Source organism: Larus michahellis, chromosome 1 (assembly GCF_964199755.1).
Source record: "Larus michahellis chromosome 1, bLarMic1.1, whole genome shotgun sequence".
Taxonomy (NCBI): domain Eukaryota; kingdom Metazoa; phylum Chordata; class Aves; order Charadriiformes; family Laridae; genus Larus; species Larus michahellis.
This window is the reverse complement of record NC_133896.1, coordinates 46,505,596-46,513,228: the sequence shown is the minus strand read 5'-3', so window position 1 is coordinate 46,513,228 and position 7,633 is coordinate 46,505,596.

Sequence of the window (7,633 nt, the reverse complement as noted above, 5' to 3'; positions counted from 1 at the left end):
CTGAACTCTGATCTTCCTCTTAAAGAGCGTAAACAGTTGCATACTTACAAAAAATGTGAGCCACGATAAGTTTCACAGTAGTACTCAATCACTTGTCCTTTGCTGTGATCTTTTCCTTTTTCTACAACTTGTACATTTTCATTGTAAGTGTACTGGGTTCAGGGCCCAAGGTCCTGACTCTGTTCTTCCTTACACATCTGGAAATTAGAGTGGAGAAGCGATTATAAAACTAGGGAAATTAACATTAGAACTGGGTCCCTCATCTCTGTATTTGACTCAAGAACACCTAGCACACACTGAGAGAGGTGCATGAATAATGAATAATGGCTATAAGAAGTAGGCAAGTGGCCTTTCCTCTTTTCTCAGCCTAATAGCAGAAGACCTTGAAAACTTGACCTACTGATGAATAAGGCATAAATCTGCTAAGCAGCAATGAATATATGCAATATAGTGCCTTCTAAGGACTTGGGAAATTCTTTTCATTGTTCTGACCTCAAGAGGGTCAGTATTCTTATCTCCTGGCAATGAAACATAGTTGAGACTGTTGGCTTGTTTTTTGAACATTAAAGAGCTTCTATGATGAAGCAGGCAAGACTTGGACAGCATAGATTTCTCCTGAGCTAAAATATGTATCAAGCTCTTGGCTATTCACATAAGACTCGTAAATGATGGAGGCTCCATGCTTTCTGAATGCTTTGGGAAATTTAATGGCTTGAAGGACTCCCCATATAGTCTGTTAAAGCTTCTACATATTAAAAGAAAGAGCTCCTTCTCACAGTCGTCAACCCTAACTATGATTTCAAAAGCAGTACCAACAAAAACTGCACTAAAATATTATCACTATACACAGGCTTATTACTGTAAACTTAGAGGTAAGTAGTAACTTCACCTCGTTTGGATAGATGCCATAGGAAAAGTGAGTCTAAGTGAACAGTAAATATTTTGGTCGGTTCCCTTCTACAAATGGTCCATGATTCCCTTTTTGGAGACAGAGAGGAGATTATAACACTATCAGCTCTGCTGGTTCAACTAATGTTGATACAGATGGGCAGTTATGTCCTAGAAGTCATAGTAAAAGCTTTCTTATTGATGATAAGTAGCTTAATCATCTAGTGAGTCTTTCCTCTGCTTTACCACGCAGCCACCTTCTTGGGCTGGCACATAGTCTACTCTTCCCACACAACAGGTCTGTCTTTGAGACACTGAATATCCATATTTTTCTGCCTCTCTTATGATTATTGGACAGGACAAAAAGATATGGGCCATTGTGCTTTTATACCTATTGAAACACTGCTCCCACCTAAAAAGCATATGTAGCACAGGCATGGGAGGAGGACAGCTAACATTCCTACCTGCACTTTAAGAATCCTATTAAAGGAAGAAAAGTTATCAGTAGAAATGGGAGTATCGGCAGGTCTAAACAACTTCGTATTGACTCTCCATATTCTTTTTCCAACTCTGGAAGTAAATAGACACACACTGAATTGCTTTTGTTTTTATGCTAGTGTTCTGATAGGGATGTGCCATTCAGTTTTATATAGGATACTATCTTCCATATGGGTGTTGCTTACACAAACAACAATATAATAATGGTAAATTGTAGTATAAATATGGTCTTTGATACATATGCTAAACATCAAATGGAGTTTCAGTTTGGTTAGTGATCTGCAACTTTTGCAGAGAATGAGATAGCAAGGTGGGTGGACATATTTCTATACAGCCTCTAGGGAGGGAAGTAACCCTATGCTATCCCAGTGTTTCTAGGTACATCTGTGATATCTCTCAGCACTCTATATTTCAGGAAGTCAGCCTGTTTGTGAAGTTATTGTAAGGTAGCAGCGGGCATAAGTAAAACACTGCTAATATAGTACTTGGCCAAAAGTAGCCTCCCCTGTAGGAGTTTGTTTATAAATTGCTTTGGTCCGCTTGACAAGGTCAAATCCATTCTCTTAATGATGAATCTCATCTGTTCTGGTGCAGAAAGAAATGTTTTCTTTCACTTCTACGTGTGGTAAGAGCTCATTCATCTCTGTATGTTCTAAAGGGAAATCTAACTACATCAGAGAGAGAAGGAGTATTCAGAGGGCAACTGATGGCCAGGAAGATATATTGAATTCACTTTCCTGGGACAGACATTCAAATGGTAACAAGTGATAGAAAACAGCTCTATATTTCAGCATGATGTGTGTTCTCTCTCTTATGATTAAACCCCCTGTGGGCCATCTGCATTTAATGGGTTAGAACTACTTTGTAGCTGCAGTTTTTTCCTTCCATGGCTCTTATTTATTTGAGAGGAGACCAAACTGCACTCTTAAAAGTGCAGCATGTAGGAAACACTGCCAAAAGAATGAGAACGAAACGGCAAATTTATGGGCCAGTGTTGTTTTAAGCATTTAGCAGTATAAATAGGAAGTGTAGATAAATGTGGACATATAAGTGACTCTCTGTTTATCTCCGTTACATTATTTGCCTAAATTCCAGAAGAGAATTAGCCCAATTAGTTTATATAAGGGTTAATGCTCTGCCTCTGGACTAGCAATTTAGCATATGTGGAGAACTGTTTTCAAACTAAAACTAACACTCCTCCTTAGAACAGGTCTTCCTAAAAAGAAAAAGAATTGCTCAGTCCATTCTTGTCTTTCTGATCCTTAAAAAAAAAAAAAAACAGACACAAATATGGAAACTACTGTAGTGAATTAGAAGTAAAACACTGATTTAATAAAATTGAGTGTTTTAAAAATAGCAGAATGGACTACCTAACAAAAAAACCATTCATATAAACTAAGTAATGTTGTTCCAGCACAATTAGATTTATCATTGTAAATCTAGTATGTATTTATTGGAGATCATATTCTGCTCCCAAGTGAAGTCACTGGCACGATTCCCCTTAATTTCAATTAGGATTTGATCATTGGGAGATTTTTGAGTAGAGTTAGGGAAATTTCATCCTTCTGCCAACACTGAGTTTTCTGGATCTAAATATTCAATAAGATCCCAGCCAATGGGTATATTTTCCTCTTTTCTCATTGTATATATTACTTAAGCATTTGATAAATAATACTCACTAACTCAGATCTCCCTTCCAGACCTTTTTCTAAAAGGCTCCCAAAATCATACAGTATTTTATTTACTCTGTCTGTTCAAATGACATCTGACAGATTTTTCCATATGTAAATATGCATTTAATTATATATTAAAATGTTTATAAAGACTAATGAGTAAATCATTCTTAGTACTCTAGAAGCCGAGTTGTTCCCTTAATATCACTGTGAAAGAAAAATGCAATTAACATGTTTTGTGTTGTCATTTTCACCGTTAAAGATCTCAGATGGTTTCCATTTTTAATGATTAAAACAAAATCATTTGAGTAAACACACCTGAATAAATACAGTCTTACACAGATTTAGATACTTCTGTCTCTCTTTGAAGACACTGTTTAACAAAGCTTTCATTTTAACCATACCCTTTTCTGTCTCAGAAGGGCAAAAACATTATGAAAGTGTTAACTAGGATCTCATTCCACCTACAGTTTGTTAATCATAATCAGACTGGATTTCCCAAAAAAAAAAAAAATGCTTTTGGTTTTTAACGAAAAAAAGACTTTAACCATCTTAGTTGTCCCTCTCCATATCAATAAACTGCGTATTCACAGAGCATTTTTGAAGGCAAGGATCTAATCTTTTGCAACTACTGGAAGACTTTGCCCAGCTGTAATGACAGTGGGACTATACTAAACTATGGTTGGCACATGCCTAAGTATATTCTCACAGAAGTGCAAAGCAGGGAGGATCAAGCCTCTTCCGATATTTTTCATAATTAAAGAATGTAGAAACCATCATTGCCTTAGCTTCTGTGAGATGAAGTGGCCAGCGGTTAGGTTATGGAGGATTGCTGTAGTTAGAACTGGAGCATGGAAAAGCACGCGTGTAACAGCGCCTTGTGAGTCTTCAAGTTCCACAGTATAAGCCAGTCAGAAAGTATGATTTTTGTCCTGATCCTATAACCTATGGTTTTCCAAATGGTGTTTTTCATGCTAACAACATCATTGACTTTAACCAATATTATTCCTTATACATAGATGTATTTATTAGTCTCGTCTATTACTTATTCCTAAGGGAATAACCATTGTTATGAAGGGAGGCAGCATGAGCTGTTGAGTGTGAGATCTCACAACAGCCCTTATTCTTTGAAAAGATAATGGCTTTTGAAGACTCACCTGTTTGGGTTTTTCTCATATACTGAAAAATCAATAACATCTCATGTGTGGACTATGTTTGAAAAAACAGATTTGGTGAGGAACTATGTAATTTTTATGTTGTTGTTTAAATAGAGTAAAAATAACTGGCAGAAACAGGCCATAATTTCAAATAAGTCTCTGTGAGAGTACTGTGATAGGTTCCTTCATTTGTATGCCACTGCATCAGGTTTAGTGTATTTGTGGCACAAAGGAGAATGGCCACGCTTTAAGATGGTAGACTCACTGATCTGACCATCACAGTGCTTTAACATTCTGCCCTTATGCTGCCTTAAAAATGCAGGGAAAGAAAACATGAAATTCATAATTAGAGATGCTTCTCCCCAGAATTACTCTTTAATTTCCCAATATGTTTTTATTGGCAGTGAAAGTCATACACCTACCAGCTGTTCCTCTTCAATACTTACTTTTTGGGTTCTTTATATCCCTCCTTAAGCCCATACTGTCCTTGCGAACAAAGATAGAAGGGGCAATAAAATAAAATCTTATGTTCACAGGTCCTGGTGAGATTTAGGTGGGGGAATTAAGGCAAGAGAGGGAAGGGAGGGCTGCACTGGGTTTAGGTTTCCTCCTTACTCCAGCACAGCACCCTGACTCTCCTTCCAGAAGATTATTCTGTCATTCCCAGTCATCATACCCCCATACTGACTGCACACTCCTTCTGTCATACCCACACTTCACATTCACTGCTTGCCCAGCCTGCTGCTTATTTTACACAATTGAAACCTAAAATATGTTCTTTCAGCTACCACAACTTTACATTCTGGATGTTTACTTAATAAGTTTTCTTATACCACCAATATTTCATATGATAATTCACCAGCGTACCACAGCTGTTTTGTGTTGCACTGGCAATACAAAGCAGCTGTAAACCTAGTTAAATTAGATATATATTTCAGCCTCTTCAGGCTACTCCAAAGTGGTGTAAAACAAATGGGTACTGAGCTTTGGATAACTCACAATGTCTTGCTATCATTCTGATGCCATCCAAATCCTAAAAGATCACTGTAAAAAGATAGGAAGGATGTATGGGTGTATTCTGGAAATGAGTAGGCCACTTTTTAATCGGTTGTAAAAGTGCTGGGGGAAAAAAATCAGTGCCTTGTCACAGAAAGAACTTCCCCTGGAAACATTCTGAATTTTAGCAGTAAAAGCATTTTAAACAAGTTCTAACTCTGATCAGGCTGATTTAACTCTGATTTCTAAAGATCTCTGATATTTAGAAATTTGTCAATAAAATATTAATTCATCTGTATCATTTTGAACACACTGTAATATTTTATTCTTTGCAAACAAAATCATTTACTTCTATTGTGCTAAAGTATCTCACTATTAAATGCATGGGATTGGTTACATTTGTTAAATTCTGTACTTCAGGGCCTTACCATAAAGTTTACAGTCAAAATAAAATTACTTTCACGTATTGAACAGGAATTTTTCAGCACTTGACAGTGTAAAATATTATGACAGTAAAGCAGTAAAGCTAGAGATACAGTTCATTTCAGCTTTTTCTCAGAAACAAAAAGTGCCTTCATCGATATGTTCCTCTGGTATGTAAGACTGCTGATTAAACTGTAGATAGAATTTAGTTGTGTCAAACTTTTCTGACTATCTTTACGGTAAGGAGACCGGCTGTTAAGTGCAGTGTTGTCCACCAACTCACCTAAGTCTGCACAAATCTTAAAGAGGACTTTTAATTTGCAGAGATAAATTTACATCTGTTCAAAAATTTGTTTCAAATACAGGCTCAACATTTTCAAATTGTTGATGAATCAATCATAGGAGAAAAAACAGCCCAGCGCTATGTCATCACAAATTCTTCACAGCAATAATTACAACAATATTTCACTTTCTCTTTTAACAGGATAGGGACTCTTTGCCCAGAAGTTCTATAAATTTACTTCTCAGCATTGCACGATGATCACATATCTCAAACATTAGTTAAAGTACTTGGCAGGAAGGCTATGTAAATCACCTCCTTTTGTTTTTAGTGCATTTGCCACATGTTGAAGAAGCAGCAAAAAGATTAGTTGCTCGTGCTAAGAAATCATTAAGCGGACAAAAATCAAAGCACAACACAAGTCCTGTCAAATGTGACAGTATAGTCCAGTGGAAAATAAAATAATTCACCTTGAATAGAACCTTACTCAACTTATTTGCATATACTGAAATGCCTCTTTTCTAGAATTTTCTTATAAAAAGAGAACCCTACAAAGAGCCCTCTCGGCTCTGTTTGCACTATTTGTGGAATAAGGAGCTACTCATCTTGGTTAAAAAATCTGAGTCTGGCCTTAAGCCAGCGTGAGCCAGATTCTGCCATCCTTACCAGAGCTGAATAGTACCTTAAGCTGGGCCTGATTATGAACCGATTACTCATGTTGTGCTGAGCAGCTCTTTGCATGAATGGGGCCATTGTGAATAAACATTTATAAGTGATTCACAATTTGGCCTATGTGAGTAGTCTCACTCACATCAATGCGTCTACTCATGGAGTAAAGCACTACTAAATAAAAGTGGCAGAATGTGACCCTGTTGTAGTACTTGACATCTAACACGAAGATACTTTTTCATTAGCTAAATGAAACGCTGCAACCAACAGACTATCATTCATTCTTTGAGACGAGGCTGATGCAAGAGCATGACAAGCTTAATGCAGGCCTGCAACTTATCACACCTCAGGTTTAATGAAGGGTTGAATACCTGTTTGTCTAATGCATAAAGTTATGCTAGCAACATGTAACAAATAATTTCCATTGCTAAAACTGAGGATGAAAATTTAATTAGAATTGTATCCCTTTGACTTAATTAAAATCAGCAGGAAGATGACATAGTCTTTTGTTTTCCCCTTTGATTTTGGAGGCTTCAAGCATCTAAAAACATTGTAAGGTTTTGAAAATGGATGTTTATTCTCTCCAAGCATTCTGTCACTGCAATAAATTCCTAGGAATTGTTTAATTTTACTCTTTTACTCTTGACATAAATAACCTTGTAAAAATGAACTTTTTTCTGGATTTCACAAAACAATGATAGCAAATTCTGCTATCAAAATAAACAAGTGAGCTGAAAGAGAGGCAACAATAAAAATGGCTTGAAGTTTGCCAGCTAAACTTCTGCTTCTTTATCCACTAATGACGTTCTAATTAAAATTATCTGGAAATCAATTTGACATGTTATAAAAGCTACACCTTAAAAAATGGTTATGTTGAAATGGAAAAAAATATTGAAAACACATTTTAGAACTGGAAAGAGTTTGATCTGCTAAAAAAACCCCCGTGTATTTCCACCACTTTCATCCTTCTGCATGAAGCACAAGTTTCTATATAAAACTAGTCTCTTTACCTGTACTAATAAAATTCTTTTTTGCTTTAAATCAAAAGG